Below are 22,010 nucleotides of genomic sequence, written 5' to 3'. Positions count from 1 at the left end.
ATGAGGTTTAGGCCACCAAATAGCCTGAAATCCAAGAAAAGACAGGGCCTTCCAAGGAGAGATGGGAGAGAACCACCAGCTCAGCAGAACAGAGCATAGGAGAGATGCCCAGGCTACACAAGGATTAAGAAGTGAATATGAAGGATTCAGCTAAAACTGTAGATGGTGGTAAATGGCAAGGGTGGACCAGGGTGAGAGTAGAGAGTTGTGAGGAGCTGCAGTCACAAGGGGAAGTCACAGGGACACATGCAGATTCTTCTCCACAGGCCTTTGCAGGTGCTCCCTGAGAAAGATGGCACAGGGAGAAGACAGCCTGGAGGAGGGGAGTGGCCACATAATATGTGGAGAGAGCTCCCCTCTAGGAGGTGGAGTTTAGTTGCCTTCTCCTCAAGAGTGAGCCAGACTTAGTGCTTCTGATGAATGGAGTTTGGAAAGTGAAAAAGTAACTTTATTGTGGAGAAAACTGTTAGGTGATCCAGGTCACCGTCACCAATGATAAATCAAGTGGAACTCATGGCCTCAAGTGATTCTTCCACCTCAGCCTCCCAAATAGCTGGAATTATAGGTCAGTTATGGCTTTTTATTTGGGAGCAATTTTACACTTTACACAAAATTTGCAAAGGTAGTTCAGAGTTCTCGTTTATCCTTCATCCAACTCTCCCTAAAGTTAACATCTTATATAACCATGGTATGTGCCCTGTCATGATGCCTTGAGAAGGACACCTCATCTCTCTGGCATTTTTACCCCAAATCCATAAGCCCAGTCTAGTTGTGAGAAAACAGAAGACAAACCCAAACTGAGAGACGTACTACATACTATCTGACCAGTATTCTTAACAATTTTTTGAATTTTTGCATGAGTGAAAAATCAGACCTTGACAATGACCTTGAGCAGTAGGATATAAATAACTCCCACACACTTAGCATTCCAATAATGGAACACTAGGCATAAACAAGTTAGAAAGGGTCATGAAAAACAAAGGAAGATTGAGAAGCTGTCACAGGTCACAAGAGATTCAGGAGACATGATGACTAAACACAAGGTGGGATCCAGGATAGGATCTGAAACCAAAAAATGACATTAATAGAAAAACTGGTTACATCTGAATAAAATAAAAGCTTACTTCATAGTAATTTACCAGTGTTAATTTCTTAGTTTTGATGCATATAACCACTGTTATGTAAGATGTTATAATAACATTAGGGAGAGTTGGATGAAGGATATATGAGAACTGTGAACTATCTTTACAAATTTTCTGTAACTGTAAATTGCTCCCAAATAAAAAGTTAAAACTTGCTGATAGTTTCAGCTACTTGAGAGGCTAAGGCCAGAGAATCGCTTGAGGCCAGGAGGTCGAGTCTAGCCTGGTCAACAGAGTGAGGCACTGTCTCAAAAAAAAAAATAAAATGTTAAGGAACTGGGGGTAAGGGAAGGTTTGATGATAAAGGGGAAGGAAGGAAATTTTTGAGGTGATGGAAATGTTCTATATATGATCTATATATGTTTGTCACATATATATATATATAAAACTCACTGAACTATATCCTAAAAAGGGTGAATTTTTTTATATATAACAGTTATACATACAGTTGACCCTCGAACAATGCAGGGCTTAAGGGTTCCAACACCCCTGCAGTTGAAAATCTGCATATAACTTTTGACTCCTCCAAAATGTAGCTACTAATAGCCTACTGTTGACTGGAAGCTTTACTGATAACATAGTCAATTTATACATGTTTTGTATGTTATACGTATATACATATTTTATATATTACACAGTGTATTGATATAATAAAAGTGAGCTAGAAAAAGAAAATGTCATTAAAATCATAAGAGTCAATGTATTTACTATTTATTAAGTGGAAGTGGATCATCATAAAGGTCTTCATTCATCTTCACGATGTCACGATGAGTAGGCTGAAGAGGAGGAGGAAGAGGTGGGGTTGGTCTTGTTATCTCAGGAGTGTCAAGAGCAGATGAGACTCTGCATATAAACAGACCCATGCTGTTCAAACCCATGTTGTTTAAGGGTCAGTTGTATATATATAAAACAGTGTATAAGTTATACCTCAATAAACCTGACTTTAAAAAATACACAGTGCATCATTGTTGGGGACTTACATAGATGTGAGCCTTAGTAGAGTATGAAAGTGAAAGCCTCACTCTTTAGAAAACTCATCATGCCCTTGTCTTTCTCCTACTAAGGACCTCACTTTCAATACATTTTTAAAAATCATATTTATCTCCAATTGCGTTTTTTTTTTGAAAAATGCAAACTGTGGGAGATGGGCCAAGTTTTCATTTTTCATAATACGGTAAAAATATTTATAGATATTTCAGCAGCTCTGGCACAATACACAGAACCAGTGAGTCCACATTACAACAGAAAGTCATTGGGTGACAGTAAGTCAATTTCTCCTCTATTACACTGCTTCCTGTTGGCGGAACAGTAGCAACCAGGAGAGTGGTGCTCAAAGCAATCAAGTGGCTCTTTAGAGCAAAGGGAAGGATAACTTTAAAAAATATTTATTAAAGATGTATATGGCATAAAAGAACTTTTAAAAATTATTTTGTATATTATTAACTGGTTATTAGTAATTAATAAGATTCCCATTGTCTTCTGTTCCCTAGCCCTTGCAGGAAACTAGAGTTACTAACCTTCCAGAGATACTCTTATGCAAATGTGCATATGCATGTGTTCTTTTTAATGCAAACAGGAGCGTATACTACTTTCTTCACTTTGCTTTCTTTTTCTAGTGTTTTTAAAAAAGATATGCTTATCGGTCTTAGTCCATTTGGGCTGCTATAACAGAATACCATAGACTGGGTGGCTTATAAACAACAAAAAAAATAGTTCTTATATTTTGAGAAGTCAAGATAAAGGCACTAGCAGATTCAGTGTCTGGTGAGGGCCTGCTTCCTGATTCGTAGACAGCCATCTTTTTGCTGTGTCCTCACAAGGTGGAAGGGGTGAGGGAACTCTCTGGAGCCTGTTTTATAAAGGCATTAATCCCATTCATAAGGGCTCCACCATCATGGCCTAATCACCTCCCAAAGGCCCGACCTCCTAATACCACCACACTGCGGGTTAGGATTTCAACACATGAATTTTCTTGGGGTGGGGGTGACACAAACAGTCGGTATACAGCACTGTCTCATTACAAGATGCATTTGAAGCAGTTTATTATAATCTATGTAAAATAATTGTTTAGGAAAGTAAAGAGTTGTAAAAAAATAAAACTAAGTCAGCAGAGAGTTTAGTACAAAATACACATGCCCTAAAACACTGTACAACAAGAGGTGGGCTACTAATGTGGCTCTGAGCTTTCTAGCAGCAAATGCAGAGGAAAATACAAGCAGTTATGTGACTGTCGTGCCCATAACATAAAAACTAACCATTCTTTTCTTACATTTATGTATTCCCTCTGTGATAATTTGAAACTATTGAATTAAAAATAAAACAAGCAACATTTATACCAAAATCATAAAAATAGCACCAGCTGGTTCTACAACCTGAGAAACTTTTTTTTTTCCCCAGGGAGCCTCATTTTTTTAATGAAAATCTTCACATCCTCACCTCATCTTGTTATTTTCACTTTATGTATGTAGAAAATTAATCCACATCTCCACAGATAGAGATGACTTATGTTGGAAACACGGAGCCCATGGCTGCATAGTATTCCATTGTATGGATGTACCATAATTTATTTCCCCAGTCCCTTCTTGATGGGCATTTACAGTGTTTCTAGGATTTTGCTCTTGCAAACCATGCTTCCATGAATTTCCTCATGCATGCATCATTTCACACATCTGTAAGCATATTTGTAAGGTAAATTCCTACAAGTGGACTTGCTGGGTCAATGTGTATGGCTAATGTTTATTTTGACGGCTATTGAAAAATTGCCCTTCATGAACAGTGTGCCAGTTTCTATTCCACACTCCCACATGTGACTGTGCCTGCTTCCTTGTACTTGCCCTGCTTAGCATATGATCCTACTCTGTGATGTTGAAAAACAACTCTTATGAATGAGAATGAACATTGTTCTATATGTTTAAGAGCATAATTTTTTCTTTCCTTTTCTGTGACCTGTCTGTTCATATCCCTTGTTCATTTTTTTTTCTATTGAACTCCGAGTGTGTGGCTTATTAATTATAGGAACACCATCTAGATTAAGGACTTTATCCCTTTGTACTATCCGTTGCATTTTTCCCCTTGTGTGCTATTTATTTGTCTTTTGACCTTGTTCATGGCATTGTTTTTGGCCATGTAGAAATGTTTTGTTTTTATGTGTTAAACTTTCTCAATGGTTTTTAAAATGACTTACGATTTGGGGTTACATTTGGCAAGGTATTTCCTACTTCATTCTTTATGTTTCAGTTTGGAATTTATTTAGTGTATGAAAGTTGATTCATGCTTCAAAGTTATCCTCTTCCCGATAGCAATCCAGTTGTCCCAATAGTGAATAATCTATCTTCTCTCCCCACTCCTTGATTTGAAATGGAGATGGACAGCTTCTTACCCTGAAAGGAACCCGTGGTAATCTGTAAAATACATCCCAACACTGCTTTCTTACACCTCAGGCAACAGGGGAATCAAAGCCTCCATGTGAGGCCTCAAGAAAGGCCAGTTCCGCTCATGCCCCTTCCTCACCCAGCAGACCAGGTGGACACCGGGCTGGCCTGTGTCCCTGTACGTGAATACACTATAGACTTGTGTTCTTATATCTCATCATGGATGCTCTGGGCAGATAAGATTTCCAAATACCTTGTTTTTTTGTTTTTTGTTTTTTTTTTCTCCAAGGGTGAGTTTCTCCAGAGAGTGTGACCTTCTCTAGGTGTTCCACTAGAGGGTGCTTCAACTATACATATTTACATAGACGTAAACATGACCTATGTTGTTTGTGTGGGCTGCACACACACATGCCAAGCAGCTGCTTTTTCCTGAACAATCTATGACATGGGCGTGCAATCTGATTTTTAATTCCCTCAACTCCTTCCACACATGATCAGATGACCTTCCCAAAGATCCCTCCTCTCCCAGTGAGCTGCCGGAACCCAAGGTAGTGGGAAATGGAGATCTACTGAATGGAAACTCTTAGCAGTGGTAGGAAAGGAGGCTCATGGGTTGAGTTTCTGTTTTTGCTCTTTTTCTCTGGAGGAGACTTTTAGGGATGATTTGGGCCTTCAGGGATTCCTTTGAAATACAGGAGAGGGCCACAGCTCAATTAAAAGTCACCGATAAGTGTCCAAAATTTGGGAGCCACATAGGCAGTGGGATGGAGCTGTTATTGGGTTGATGCTCCCGGAAGATGAATCAGGGTCCGTGGGGGCTATGGGGAGATGGAGTAAGGGGTGAGAGTTGCTGAGTGGGTCAAGCAGGTGGGGACTAGCAATCATCAGGGAGAAGCTGAAGGATGCAGATTTTTCAGAGATTTCCCTTTTAGGAAGGGAATTGCAGTAGTGGTTTAGATGATTACTTTTTTTCTAAAAACTCAAAGTGGAATAAACAAGAAATGTGGACTTGGGGGGACTGGTGAGCAGAGCATGATATGTCACAGAAAATGATGAAAGGAGCCCAGTAACTTCTCGGAGCTGAAGATAATAAGGTAGCCATCTTTAAGAGACAGTGAGCAGCAGTTTTTGAACTTTGATGCATGTTAGAATCATCTGGAAGGCCTTTTTAAAGAAATCTTGATTTCTGGGACTCGGACTCATGCATAAGCATTTTTTTTTAAGTTTCCCAGGTGATTCCAACGTGCAGTCAAGTTCAAGAAACAATAGCATAGATCAGTGGTTCTCAAGCTCAAGTGAATACGAGAATCACCTGGAGAGCTTACTAGACCACAGCTTACTGGGCCATACCCAGAGTTTATGATCCAACAGGTCTTGGGTCGGTGACCAAAACTGAGTGCTTGAAATATGGTTAGTCTGAATTGAGATGTGTGATAAATTTGAAATACACACCAGATTTCAAAGTCTTACTACCTAAAAAATACATAAATTATCTCAATATTTTTATATTGATTACATGTTAAAATGATAACATCGGATTTAATGGGTTAAATAAGATATATTATGAAAGTTCATTTCACCTGTTTCTTTTTACTTTTTAAAATGTGGCTACTGAAATATTTAAAATAACATATGAGCTTCCATCATATTTCTATTGATCTGTGCTCATTTAGAATAACAGTGCACAAAAGACAATTTTTAAATCACCTGCATAAGAGTTACCTGAAGTGCTTGTTAAAAAGACAGTTTTCCTAGTGATGGCTTACAGATTCAGAATGTCTTGGGGGTGGGGGGCGGCAGGGGGTCAGGGAATCTGCATATTAAACAGCTTCTTGGGTGAGCTTGACGTGCTGAAGTTTCACATGCTGGCTTAGGCGAACAAAGAAAAGGAGGGGAGAAATAAAAATTTTTCATTTAGGATTTGCTGCATTCATGACATGGTTCAAGGCCAATGAAGAATTCAGAATGAGATGATTGAGGATGCTACATCTTCATAAATGAAGCCCAAGTGAGGGAGTAACTTGTCTGGGGTTAGTTGAATTGGAGAAGTAGGAATTTGGGACATCTGTCTCCTTGCTACTCAAAATGTAGTCTCTGGATCAACAGCATCAGCTTCACCTTTGAGTTTACTAGAAATGCAAATCTTAGGCCTTGCCCCAAACCTACTGTCTTAGTCCATTTGCGTTGTTAGAAAAGAATACCTGATGCTGGGCAATTTGTAAAGAAAAGAGGTGTATTTGGCTCACAGTTTTGCAGGCTGTATAAGAAGCATGGCACTGGCACCTGCTTGGCTTCTGGTGGGGCCTCGGGCTGCTTCCACTCATGGCAGAAGGCGAAGGGGGGCTGCGTGCAGACAGCACATGGAGAGTAGACCAAGAAAAGAGGAGGAGGTGCCAGGCTCTTTTCAACACCAATTCTGTCAGGAACCAAAGGTGAAAACTCAATCCCTTTATGAATGGCACCAAGCCATTCATAAAGGATCTGCCATAAGGCTCCAGCAATGGGGATAGAATTTCAACATGAGACCTGGTGGGGCCAAAAAATCCCATATTCAAACCATAGTACCTACTACTCAGTTTGCATTTTAACAAGACGCTAAGATGATTCAATTGCACCTTAAAAATTGTTTTACAACTTTATTTGGGCATATTTTACATATGTAACTTACCCATTTCAAGTGTACAATTCAATAATTTTTAGTGAAATTACCAAGTTGTACAACCATCACTATAAATCAGTTTTAAAACACTTCTATAATATTACCCCAATAAGATCCCTCATTCCCTTTACTGTCAATCTGGTTCCTTCCCATCTCTTTCCCAGGCAACCCCTGATCCACTGTCTCTTATAAATTTATCAGATAAATGGAGCTATACAATATGTGATCCCTTGTGTCTTGCCTCTTTCATTTAATGTTATGCTTTTTGTGGTTTGTCCATGCTGTACAGATACCAGTACTTCATTTCTTTCTATTGCCAAATAACATTCCATTGTTATGATTATATCGCATTCCGAAGCAGGAAATCTCCCTGACTCCTTTGTGGTGGGAACTGGAGTGCACAGGTGCTAGAACTAGCCGCTGCTTAGGTGCCAACGGGGGCGGACTCCACTAGCTTGGTCCTGCTGTGTTCTACTCCTCGCAGGAAGGGGAATGCAGGTGAGTGGGTGCAGGAGCCAGGGTGAGCACTTTTGGGCACCAGCAGGAACAAAACTGTGTGCAGCCCTCCCCACCCCAGTAACACCTAGGGGGGTGCCCACAACCCTGAAGCCCCAGAAAGAGTGTTACAGTCAGTGCTCTTTTAGCTTTGCTGTCCACGGATGGCTTAAGTGTTAACAGCTCAGTGGAGGGTTAGTCTGGCAGCCTTTTGCACCTGCACCCCAGTTCTTTTCTGGCATCCAGGAGGAATGAAGTTGCATGAATAAATTGGAGATGGTAAATGCCAGGGATTTTATTGCTGACCAAAGTGGCTCTCAGATGGAAGGGGAGCTGAAAAAGGGATGGAGTGAGAAGATAATCTTCCCCTGGAGTCCGGCTGTCCCCAGACTCCTAAGCAACGCCATCAAGCTGTCCCTCTAAATCAAGCTGCTGCTCTTTGACATCCAACCGTAGTCTCTGATGTTCTGCTGCTTCTCCTCTTCTCTTCTTTTCCTCTGCCAGTGGAGCCTGGGGTTTTTATGGGCACAGGTTGGGGAGCAGGTTGGGCCATGGATGGTTTTGGAAAAGGCAACACTCGAGTGGGGAAAAAAGTGGGAACGTATGCTCCCACTTTGGGCTGTGGCTCCAGGTTAGAGGATGGCACTCTAGCCGGGGACCGCCGTCTTCTGCCCAGAATTTCCCTGCCTTCTGTCCCTGTCAATTCTGTTTATGTGTTCATTAGTTGATGGACATTTGTGGGGTTTTTTTCCCAGTATTAGGACCATTATGAGTAATACCTAAAAGAACATTTGTGTACAGGTCTTTTTGTGGCATATGTTTTTATTTCACTTGGGTAGATGAGAGTAGACTCACTGGGTCAAATGGTACTGCACACTAAGACTTGAGAAGCACTGTTCCAGACCTTTTCTGTGTGTGCCAGGATGTGATAACCCCTTGGGTAATGGAGTGCTCATGGGCTTGTCCAGGTCTGAGTAAGGCTTGGTTCTGTTACTAGTAATTGTGTGATGTTGAACAAATAACTTTATTTAGTTGGCGAAGCAGATTTATAATCCCTACTGCATAGGGTTACTGTGAGATATAGAGCCACAAGTAGACTTTGGAGCAAAAGAAACCTAGGTTGAAGGCTAATCTGGCTAACTTTCTATGGCTGGATAAGTTGCCAAACCCCCAAGGCCAGTTTCTTTGTCTATAAATGGGGGATAATAATAATATATTTCTTGCTAGGCTTAAATAAAGTAATGTGTTCACTACCTTAACAAAATAATCAATAAACACTGGCAACTATTACATAAAACACCTAGCTCAGATTGGGTGATCAGGAAATGCTGGGTCACTACAAGATGGTTTCTACATCTTGGATCTTTCCTGGGGAAGAGATCAATTAAGAGGACACACACACACACACACACACACACACACACACAGCCTGAGTTATTTTGCTTTGTGTGGTAGAACCAGGAGTTTCTCCTAAACAAAGTTAAACCTTCTCGATGAACTCACTTGTGATTTGTAAACATTCAACTCCAAGTCCAGGAGACATGTCTGTGATGCTGAGGTTTCAGTTCTCGAACATGTAAATGTACACTACTTGGTTACAGGCTCAGATTAGCTCAGGAGCTTCTTGAGCACCATGGCTTAAGGAAGGATTTACCAGGGAGTCCTGGGCTATATTGACTTTACTTAGCAGAGCAGAAAAACAACCTGCAGCAGCCATGGGGGTCATGGGTCAGTGAGCTTGACTGACCATTTTTTCAGATAATTCTAGGACCAGCTTTCAAGGGGAAAGTGAATACTGTCACCACTTCAGTTAGCCCCTGTTATAACCTAGATGTACACCATGCTGGCATGCCCTCTTCCTCATTCTAATATAAAGACCTCTTGCAAAAAGACAGGCATTTACACATGGGCACAGGATGCCTAATTATAAGAGCTTTTGTGCATAACCCCGTCCTTAGGTGAGGTCTGATGCCCTTGACTCTCCTCATCCATTCCCTTAGCCCATGTGGCTGCAGGCTAACATGACTGCCTCCCTCTCTGTAGCAGGAAATGTCCTGCATCTCTGCTGGCCAAAATGTGTCCATAGTCTGTTGTGGCTGTGAGGACCCACTCAGTGAAGAAGTGAGGAGATCTCTTTCTTGCTATCTCTAGAAGGCCACTGTATTAGCTTACTCAGGCTGCCACAACAAAATATCTCAGGTTGCTTGGCTTAAACACCGGAAAGTTATTTTCTCCCTGTGGCGGAGGCTGGAAAGTCCAGGACTGAGGTCTGGTAGGGTTCAGTTTCTGGTGAAGGCACTCTTTTGGGTTTGCAGGGGCTGCCTTCTTTCTATGGCATGGCAGACACATGGCAGAGAGAGAGGAGTTTTCTGGTGCCTCTCCTTATAAGAACACTCATCCTGTTAAATCACAGCCCCACTCTTAAGACCTCGTTTAATCTTAATTACCTCCTTATAGGCACTGTCTCCAAATACAGTCACATCAGGGGTTAGGGCTTCAACATAAGGGTTTTGGGGGACACAATTTAGTCCACAGCAGCCACTTACCAGAAGGATGGTTTAGGAAGATCCCACTGTTTGGTGAATACAATGGTTCTCCCTGTTGGTGGAGGTGGGGAGATGTGAGAGCTGGAATGGGAAACATCTGCTATAAAGCTAATGCCAGCCAGTCTTGTGTTAGGCTTGAGAAACTAAGCCCTAAATCAGTTGTGTTCACAGGGGTAAAATGATTATCATTGCAAAAAAGGAAGGATAAGAGTTGAGAAGTGGATATCGTTTCATCTTATGCGTCAAACGTGGGGGGAAAAAAGGAAAAGCCTTCTGACTCAGGCACCAATTGCTTAGCTTTAATTGTCTATGTGACTGTGATTGCAAAGTTGTCTCCCAGAATTTAGTGGAAGTATTAAAGTGTATTAGATCGCTGCTGGGGCTTAATGACAACAGGAATCATCCCAATTCAGAAGCCAATTATTTATCCGGTGACCTTTTACAATGTGGCAAGTTTTCCTTCAGGATTTTTTACAGTGACTGATATTTCCAATAAACATGGGTCTCTCCCTTCCCCCCAATCAATTGTTGGTATTTGAATGTCATGAAACTAAAAGCTGTGAAATTAAACCTGCTGTGCAAGTTACGAAAATGGGGAGATTGAAATGAGACTGTAGGTCCCTTTTATATAATATCAGTGCACCATTATGATACAAATTCAGGGAAAATGGACTGTTGTGTTGATGGGAATATGTAGCATTGGGCATGGAGTGTTTGTTTGGAGGGGTTAATGTCAATTTCTTTAATTCAACACTGCCATGATTGCTGGGTCATGCCAGAGGACTTTGTATTTGCTTTCCCAATTTCTATCCCAATCAGCTGTGACACTGCAGACAATTTCTTTTGTGATCTGCAGAGCTCTAAGGTCAAGGGAAAGGGGGCCTGGATCAACCCATCACAATACGTGGACTTCTAAAGGTGCTTTTATGTATTGATCTGAAATGTCTCTGTGATTTCCAAGCACATGTGCTTTAGTGGACTGTATTTATGTTACCATGATCACTGATTGCTCTCATAATCACTGGAAGGGAGGTTGCTATTCCCATCTTTGATTTACAAGTGAGAATGCTGTGTTCACAGTGTTTTAAATATAGGTTTAATTTTTCGGGTATGTTACGGCCAACAGATCAGAAGACAACCACTATTGAGAAGATAATTGTTACTCACAGTTCCCAAAAGGACGAGGCACGCTGCACCACACAGGGTCCCATGGGGAAGCACCAGGGTGGATCAGGAGGCAGAGGGGGTTAGGGGAAGACTTGGGCAACAGGCTTTATCGATTTCCCTGGAAAAGGAATGGGTGAGGCAGGGTAAGCAGGCTGAGGATTGACCATTTCAGCATTTCAGCAGGCTCTGGGTCACACAGGTTGTCCCCAGCCATCTGGTACCTGACCCTGGGTGATGAGAGCAGGTGGATGATGGCCCAGAAGGCGAGAGCCTGATAAAGCAGGTGGTTGGGGTGTGAGCTCTGGAATGTTTTGTTTGCATATCAAAAGTGTGCTTGCAGATAAGTTCTTTATTATCTCTAGAAATTGGCTGTCTCCGGGAAGGGCAGTTTCTCCAGAGTCAGCAAGGCCCCAGGTGTCAAAGCATCAGAAACACATTGTTAATAAACAGAGGAATGAGGTGCTGTGCATTAGGACTCAGGGCTAGTCTGGGGCAGAACTGTACTTAGCAAAATATACAGGTTTCTGGAACCTAACCACAGAATCATAGTTTCAAGCTGAAGAAGAGACCTCCAAATCATCCTATGTTCTTATATGAATGAGGAAATTGGAGCTCAGAGAGGCCATGTGGCCTGCCCAAGGTCACCAAGCATCATGACTTCTTTCTCCTCTGTCCAGTCCCTTTCTACACCATCCTGATTTGCCCACTACTTTCCAATGTTATGACCCTGGTCCTGTCTCTCCCACATCCCTCCAATTACAGGCACACGGGGGAGGATTTCTCTTTTTTACCCAGTTTCCTAGACGTGAGCAGTGATTACGTAATTGGCCCATTTTGGTTTGGGGCAGTGTCAGAGCAAAAGAAAGTGGTTTATTGGAAGAGGTCTGCATCAAACCAAGCTCTGCTTGAAAGAAAGGAGCTCTCTATTCTATTCATAAACAGACAATCCTTCTGATGAGAGAGTCTCAGTGTTCCCTTTTTGATCAATTTACCCTTAAGACCTTACATCTTTTTCGTAATATGGCCTCAGGTCTGATATATTTCCTTTGGTTCTGTTACAGTAACCAGCCCCCAGTGTCTAGACATTTCTTTTTCTACGAAGGTAGGAGGGTATATTGATTTTTGCAGTTTGTAAGTTTAGTTTTCAACAGAGTTTCCGATCTGCAGTATGAACAACTTTCTCCGGTATGAGTTGTATGGTCAGTGAGCAAATTTCTCAGTGATCCTCGACCTTGGATGCACATTAGAATTATCTAGGGACCCTTTAAAAATCCAATGCCAGGCCGGGCGCGCTGGTTCGTGCCTGTAAGCCCAGCACTTTGGGAGGCCGTGACAGGTGGATCACCTGAGGTCAGGAGTTTGAGACCAGCCTGACCGACAAGGTGAAACCCTTTCTCTACTAAAAATACAAAAATTAGCCGGGTGTGGTGGCAGGCGCCTGTAGTCCCAGCTGCTCGGGAGGCTCAGGCAGGAGAATTGCTTGAATCTGGGAGGCAGAAGTTGCAGTGAGCCGAGCTGAGATCGCGCCACTGCACTACAGGCCTGGGTGTTGGAGAAAGACTCTGAAAAAAAAAAAAAATCCAACGCCAGATCCCCCTCCTCGGACATTCATACTTGATTGATCTAGGGTGGAACCCAAGAAATGGGATATTTTTTGATGCTCTGGAGTGATCCTACCGTGGAACCGGAAATACAAATCACTGAGCTACAGGGAAACTGGCCAGCAGGGACAGGAAGGTGATGCCCTGGATTCATCTGAGAGGATCCATAGGCCTGAGATACAGAAACCACTGGCCAGATGGTCTTCTCATTTCACACAGGACTCCCCTGTTCCTACCCCTCCGTCTGAACACAAAACCTGATGACACCACACTCCGCCTGAAAATCCTTCAATGCTTCTCTACTAACTGAAAATAAAGTAAAAAAATCTGCGGTGTTGGCGTTGTGGTTACTATTACTAGGTAACAAACCACTCCCAAATGTCAGCCATTTTATCATGCTCATGGATTCTGTGAGTCGGGATGCAGACAGGACACAATGAGGACGGCTTGCCTGTGCTCCACAGAGTCTGGAGTCTCTGCTGGAAACTCCCAAGCTGGGGGCGGCTTAATAGCTGGGAGCTGGAATGATCTGGAAGTGTCATCACTCACATCTGGAGTTGATGCTGGCTGTCAGCTGGGATCTCAGCTGGGGCTGTTGACCTGAGCACCCACCTGCGACCTCTCCTTGTCGCCTAGCGGCCTGAGTACCAGCACGGTGGCCTCAGGCCAGCTGGACTTCTCAGCTGGCGGTTCAGTGTTCCAAGAGTCAGAAAAGTGCCTCGTTTGACCTAGCTTCAGCAGTCACATAGCATCGCTTCCTTCTGCTGCATTTGTAAAGCAGTCATAAACCTGCTCAGATTCAAGTGGAGGGGATGTAACCCCGCCTCTAGATGGGGGAGGGTGGCAAGCTCCCATTGTGGAAGAGCATGTGGGATGGGAGATATTACTGGAGACATCTTTAGGATTTTGCTCAGCTGTAATGGCTGCATCTCATTGTCTTATTCTTCACTCCAGTCCAGCTGAAGTGTTTATAGTTCCCAGAAGACACAATTCTCTTCCATACTGCCTTTGCTTCATGTTTTTCCTTTTCTCTAGAATGTCTCTCCTGCTCAAATCCCCCTTCCTAATTCAGCTGCCTTGTAGGGCTCGGCTGGAGCAACACCTTCTCAGGGAAGGTGTTCATGGGGTGCTGGTGCTCCTCGGTGCAGCTGTGCCTCTCTGTGTGTCTCTCAGATGGGCCTTCATCCCACTGCAGGCTGTTGGGGGATTCAGGTCTCCCTCTCCCTCACTATTCTGTAAGTTTCTTCAGGATAGAAGCTGTTTTCTTTTAATGTTCCCAACACTTAGCAGTGTTTGGCCTAAAGTGGGTGTTCAAAAAATAGTAATAAATGTAGTTCTATTATGGTCAGCACACACCTTTTAAAACTAAGATTAAAAAATTAGACTTGCCTCCTAGGCTTGCAACACTTCCGCAATATTGAAGAGCTTAGGGAATCCCATGGGAACAGGGACTCACCAGTTTCTCCTGCTTTGCACTTGTCCCTCAGCCCTAAGTGGCCATTTACATCCCTTTTGGTTTCTCATTCCCATTACAAAAAGACCTCCCTTGAGTATTAACAATAAATTTGTTAATGTTGCCGAAGTGCTTAGAAGACGGAAAGAGCTGTATGTAAGCTAAATATTATTATTAATAATGGTATGAGATTGATTATTCATTTCCACAGAACTTCTCCTGTTTGGTCTGTGCAAAATTGGAAATTGGTTGTGTTAAATTGGCTTACCTGATCCATTTGGCGCTGTCAGGAAAATCAATGAGACACACATGAATATTCTTCCATGTACATAGCCATTTTCAAAGTTAGACGATCATCAATATTTATTGTAAGCAGTTATGGAAAAAAATGGATGAATATTTAACACATGGGGGCATTTAGGTATTATTAAATGTGCCTGGCCAAGCAAATTTTGAAGCTATATTTGGGCTTTAACTTACAACAGAAAATCCATATTATTAATTAGATACATGGTCATGTTTGAAAGGCTGTCGCTGGAATGGTCTTGGAATCTGAAGGCAGAGAACAACTTCTGAATGGCAAAAGCTACTCTATGCCCTTATGCCTAGCAAGGAGTTCCAGACAATTGCAGGATGGTGCCTTTAGACATTTCCTGGTCTTACTGATGAGACAACATCCTAATGTCAGATACGAGAAATTCCCAATTTAGAGACACATGTGCTTCATAGGCCCTGGATTCCCATATCACAACTGATAGCAAACTTTGCAAGAAGGGACATTGCTCACTGAATGGTTTGAAGGAATAGGCTCTGATTCCAGAAGTATCAGAAAGATGATGGAGCAGGGGCTGTGGGAAGAGCATGGGAGTATTAACAGGAAGTAAGAAAAATGTGGGTTCTAATCCAGTGTCAGCTGTGTGGCCTTGGGAAATGACTTTTTAAAATGACTTTTTCTCTATCAACCTTGGTTTTCCTCATAAGTAAAATGAACTATGAGATCTTTAAAGTCCTTTCTGGAGCTAACTCTCAATAACTTTATAGATGTTGTATTGAACTCAGTGTATGAAGCACCCACATTTGTTTTGCCCTACCCAATAACCCTCCTCCAAAACCCACCCAGTGAAGAGCCCCAGACATTGGGCTCTGATTTGGCCTTTGGACAGGAGTCAAAGCGGCTATAGCTTCCAGGCCTGATCCAACTGGGCCCAGAGACTTTGGCTCCTGACAATACTTCTGGGCTGAGATGGAGCCCCATGACAGAGGGTAAATGTTAGAAAAATTTTTCTGTGAAGAGCCAGCTAGTAACTATTTTAGATGGTCCCTGTTGCAACTACTCCATTCTGCCCATGAAAGCAGCAACAGAGACTACCTTTAGCAAATAGCTGTGGCTGTGTTCCAATAAAACTCTGTGGACACAGTTTCGAATTGCATACAATTTTCCCATGTCACAACATATTTTATGTCTTTTCATTTTTTCCCAATTGTTTAAAAATATACAAGGCATTCTTAGTTCAAGGACACACAAAATCAGGAGGACTGCCCGTGGTATGACTGGGGAGGGGTCCACCTGTGGTCTTCAGGGTGAGGGAGGTGAGATGACACATCCTATAGGGGCACATAATCCATGAAGTGAAAGCAGCACCCACCTCCTCCAGCTCATTAATTCCCCACTAAAGGCAGCAGCACAGAGGAACACACTCCATTAGGGGGTGGAGAGTGTTCCGAGTTCTTCTGTTTCCTGCCCCTTAGGAATCCACCCACAGGGTATCCCCTGCGAGGCAGCAGAGACACGATGAGCCATGTGAGGGTTCTCTGTATGAGTCAGGGTTCTCCAGAGAAACAGAATCAATAGGTGATATACAATACATACTCCTGTATGTGTGTGTGTATCAGTATGTGTGTGTGTGTGTGTGTATAGATCTGTGTGTGTGTGTATATATATATAAAGATCTCTCTCTCTAATTATATGTATATATCCCTACTTCTCTCTCTCAGCTAGTGAATGACATTGCTTCGTATTCCACTGAGAAAATGGAAGCATTCTGAAAGAACTTGCAAACGTTCCCAGAACCACATCTACCTGCCTAACAAAAAAATTAATATATATGCAAAATTATATATATATAATTATATATGTATATATATATTTATTTATTTATTGAGAGAGGGAGAGAGAGAAAGAGAGAAAGGAGAGATTTATTATAAGGACTGGCTCACACAATTATGGAAGCTGAGAAGTTCCAAGATCTGCTGTTGGCAAGCTGAAGACCCAGGAGAGCTGACTGCATAAGTTCCAGGTGGAGAGCAGAAGAACACCAATGTCTCAGCTCAAAAGTCAGGCAGGTGGAATTCCTTCTTACTAAGAGTTTTTGTTCTATTCAGGCCTTCGGTTGATTGGATGAGGCCCACCCACATTAGGGAGGGTAATCTGTCTTTCTCAGTCTATGGATTCAAATGTTAATCTCATCCAGAAACACTTTCTACAAAAACTACAAAGGAATTAGCCAGGCATGGTTGTCTGTGCCTGTGGTACCAGCTACTCAGGAGGCTGAGGTGAGAGGATTGCTTGAGCCTGGGAGGCTGAAGCTGCAGTGAGCCACAGTCACACCACTACACTAAGCATAGGCAACAGAGTGAGACATCTCAAAAAAAAAAAAAAAAAAAAAAAAAATCAAGCAAACAAAAAGCAAAGAAATTGAGCAGTAGCTGGAGGCATAAGTGGGTTGAGTGGGAATGTGTATTTATGTGTGTATGTGTGTACATATGTTTAATATGGGTGATATAGTTTGGATAGTTTTCTTCGCCCAAATCTCATGTTGAATTGCAATCCCTGATGTTGGATGTGGGCCTGGTGGGAGGTGTTTGGGTCACGGGTGTGGATCCTTCATGGTGTGGTGCTGTCCTTGTGATAATGAGTTCTCATGAGATCTGGTCATTTAAAAGTGTGTGTCACTTCCCCACCCCACTCTCTCTCTCTCTCATTCCTGCTTCTGCCATATGACACCCCTGCTCCCCCTTTACCTCTGCCATGATCATAAGCTTCCTGAGGCCTCCCTAGAAGCCAAGCAGATGCCAGCACCATACTTCCTATAAAGCTTGCAGAACTCTGAGCCAACTAATCCTCTTTTTCTTATAACCAGTGTCAGGTATTTCTTTATAGCAATACAAGAAGAGCCTAATGCCATGGAGCAATAATCCTATATGTGAAGGGAAATAATCTAGAATGGAAAAGGAAAGTCATAATGCAAGTAAAACAAGAAAGAATTGCTGAGGTGATGTGCTTGAATAGAAGAGAGGGATTGGGAAGGAGGGCACAAGTGGAGTGTTGGCCATGGGCAGCCCTTGTCTCTCTTCTTCATAGCTGCAGCAGTTTTCTACGGATTTCTTTGCTTCCATAGGAATAAGGGGATGCTGGGTGCAGTGGCTTATGCCTATAATCCCGGCACTTTGGGAGGCTGAGGCAGGAGGGTCCCTGGAGCCCAGGAATTCAAGAACAGCCTGGGCAACATGGTGAAACCCTGTCTCTACAGAAAAATACAAAAATTTGGCCTGATTTCCTTGCTTCTAATCTTGCCACCCACAGTCTAATCAGTAACTCTCACAAATACAGTAGCAAGAGTGATTTATTTAAAACATTAGTCAGATTATGTCATTTTTCTCAAAACCCTCCAAATGGTGTCACAGCCACTTAAAGTAAGAGCCTGAATCCTTATAAGGCCCCACTGCCCGGCTCCCTGTGGTCTCTGTGACCTTTGATCACTCTGCTCTAGTCACATTGATCACCTGGCTGCTCCTTGAATGCATCAGGAATTCTCCTGTCTGGAATGTTTCTTCCTCATGGCTCACTCCTTCACCTCCTTCCTATGTCTTCCCAAATGTCCCCTTTCAGTGAAGCTTTCCCAAAACACCCTAAATAAAGTTGCAACTCTTCCCATTTTTTTATGGAGCTTGTGGCAAAAGTGAGGCAAAGAAAGTTTGTGCCTAAGATATCTTGCTTTCAAGTGTCATTAATAATGTAAATTATTCCCAAATAGCACCAACCTAGTTTGTCTACAAACTACCAGAGGCAAGTAGGCACTTGGATCAGATAAATTTTTTAATGTCATAATTTTTCTTCCTTCTGGAGTAAGCAAGCTCGAAACTGCCAGAATGAGTGACCATGAGTTGGCAGTGGCCAGTGTTGCAAGAGATTACAACTCTTGGTCAAGGGCAATGTAGATGGCTTTGCAAACTCATTCCACATTCATGGAATCCCGGACATTTTCAGTCTGGATAGTTTTGTAGCCAGGAGACTTGATACTTGGTCTCAAAGGAAATTAAATCAATATTTTTACACCCTGATTTCATAAACATCCAAAATTTTTTATGAATTTAACTGAGAAATTTGGAATGTTTCTTGCAACATGCATTTCATATAACCCTTAGCATATTAGATTCCCTGAGACTCTAAATGTCCTGCCAACCAAGGAGAAAAAGAGGGCATCCCTTGCTCGAATCCTGCAGAACTTCTTACCCTGGATCCCTTGCACTCACCCTTACTGCAGTCACTCCCAACTGTAGCAATTGTAGCTGCTCTTCTCCAGTTGGTCTGCTGTGCCTTCCAGTGGAATACTTTTTGCTTCTTTGGGGTGTCTCCTATTCTGAAGTCTGTCAGACACACTGATATTTCCTTCTTTCCCTCCTCCCCATGGCCTCTGCCCCACCTCCAACACGCTGCAGGGTTTGTGAGTGTTGGAGGTTGGTCTTTACCCACTCATAGTTTGGGGTTTGTGGGAGGACTTTTCACTGGCTTTGTTGTACATGTTGTCCCCCTAGGCAACCAGCCTGTATCCCAAACCTCCCTCTTATAAATCTTACGGTAGGATTTATTATCCAAAGGATAATAATTTAAACCCAGAGAGGGTAAGGAACTTGCCTGGGGCCTCACAGCTTGCAAGCAGTAGATATGGGGTTGAATCCCCGTCTGTTTGACTCTGAAGTTTTTCTCTTTACATTATTCAAAATGACATCTCTTAATAGTGTGATTATTAACATATGCCATTTACTCTTCTGGGACAATTATCCTCCCTTCGGGTTTTCCCCCGAATCCCTAACTCTGCTCAGTGCCTTCTGTTGTGCTCCACCTACATTTGCTTTTTGGAGAAACATATTCATTCCTGTGGTTTCATCAGTCACTTCTGTACAATGTTTCTATTTTCCCGCTCTCCAAATGTCTTTCCTTTAACATCGTATCCCAGCTCTCACACTGACTTTGGGACATGTTCATAGGGATGTGAATAGGACCTACTTCAGATTCAAGTCTAAAAAAAACCAAAACAAAAGAGGCAGTGCCTCCCCTGACCAGAACCTCCTCCCCAGGCTCTTCCGCTACATTTCCGCTTGCCTGCTTGATTTCACGCCATCTGCTCCATGAAGAGGGGCTTCTCAGTGGAGTTGTCACGAGCATTATGAAGTGTTAGCAGCAGCTGCTTAAGCATATTTTTGCTACAGTAGAAACATGGGGGTTGGATACAACAGCACAATATGGACTATTTTGGCAAGGAAGAGTAATGGGTGACAGATGTGGTACATGATGTTTCCGAGCTAGAGACCAGCATGACCTGAGCATGTCTCAAAGGCAGGATATACCCATCTCCTGTCATGTGGGAATGAACAGCAGAGCCTGGACAAAAGCAACTCTGGAAAATCTGGCTGAAAAATCAGCTCTGGGGTGTGGGTAAAACCATTACTTTAGATGTGAGAAACTCAGAAAGTCACTGAATGTCTGTGCCCTAGTTTTCTTATCTGCAATGCTGAAAATCCTAGCAGGTACCTCATAGCGTTGTAATGAGGATTAATTGAGATAATAGAAGGAAATCTTCTAGTTCAGTGACTAACACATGGTAAAAGAGCTCAATAAATATTAGGAATTATTGTTATCTTCTTCTTCACCATTATCTGTATGTTATGTAAAGTTGAACATGCCCACTGAAGTGTGGTATTTTAAAGGAAAGATACGAAGCAACATAAAAGCAAAATAGGTTTTATTCATTTATCCATTTACCCAAGAAATATTTATCAAGTGCTCCCATGTGCTGGACATAGTCCCAGCATTAAAGATACCACAGTAAACCAAACAGAAGAGGTCCCTCATGGACACTTTGTTCTAATGAAGGAAGACAGAAAATAAGCCAAGAAAAAATAAATTAAATATACAAACAAAACCAAAAATATTAGAATGTGATATGCATTCTGCAAATAATTAAAACAGATTTCTGGGACAATGACTGAGTGGATACTTTAATTCGGTTGGTCTCGAATGGTAAGCAAGAGACCGTCATGTGAAGGTCAGAGACACAGCATGCCCGACACAAGGCACAGGAGTGCAAAAGCTCTAAAGTGGGAAGTATTTTGGTTGTCTAGGGAGGGGAAAGGAGGCCAGGGTGAACTCAGACAAGTAGGCAGGCCAGATTGTATAGGGCCTTATAAACAAGGGCAAGGAGTTTGGAATGTATTCTGGGGCAACCAGAGTCGTTGGTACTGGATTAGTTCTCTTACAGTAAACAACTGTATAACTGCAAAAATGTATGAAACAATGGCTTTCAGACATTGGATAAAAGGCAGAGCAAAACTGTGATCCTTGAAAGAAGAGAAGCACCTTGGCTTCTGTGTGGATGCACTTTCTGGAACACAGTGTAGGGAAATAGGGCACAGGCACAGCATAGCAGTCTCACTGAGATGAGTAGGCAGAGATCCATGTTTGGGGGTGCTAAAGCAGCTGCAATTTCACAGGGCAGAATGCCAGAAAGGAAGGAATTATACACAGAAGAAACTCCAAAAATCTGCATAGGAGTTCTCTTAGTCTTCGGCCAAATATTAAGGTACACATGCAAAGGGTAAGGCTGATGGCTGGGCTGAGAGTAGCTTCTGGGGAGCTGTAAGCTGAACAGAGATTTCAAAGGTCAAACAGTGCTCTTAAGGACAGATTGAACACTGCACAAGAGAAAAACGATAGAAACTGGCTAAACTAAAACACACAGAGAGAGATAACCCTGAAAAAATGGAAGAGAAACTTACTGACTTGTAGGACATTGTCAAGCAGTCTCACATGTGTAATTGGAATCCAGAAGGAGAAGAGAGATATTTGAATAAATGATGCTCTAAAACTTTCCAAATTTAAAGAAAAATATTAATTTACATTCAAACAGCTCAAACAAACCGCAAGCAAGATAAATACAAAGAAAATCATACCTAAGCATATTACAGTCAAATTGCCATAAATAAAAAAGAGAAAATAGTAAAAGCACCAAAAAAAGACACATTGCATTTGAAGGAACAATGATAAGATTAACATGTCTTCTTATAAGAAACAAGGCAAATTAGAAGATGGAACAACATCTTTGAAATACTGCCAAAAAAAAAAAAAAAGTCAACCTAAGTTTTAGATCCAGCAAATGTATCCACCAAAAAATTAAGGCAAAAATAAAGCTATTTTCTGATAAATAAAAGCTGAGAGAATTTGTCACTGTGGGAATTGTACTATGAGAAATGTTAAAGAACTTGGAAAGATGGAGGACTGGAGGAGGTGGGAGGGAGC

Source organism: Pan troglodytes, chromosome 6 (genome assembly GCF_028858775.2).
Source record: "Pan troglodytes isolate AG18354 chromosome 6, NHGRI_mPanTro3-v2.0_pri, whole genome shotgun sequence".
Classification (NCBI taxonomy): domain Eukaryota; kingdom Metazoa; phylum Chordata; class Mammalia; order Primates; family Hominidae; genus Pan; species Pan troglodytes.
This window is presented reverse-complemented; position numbering follows the sequence as displayed.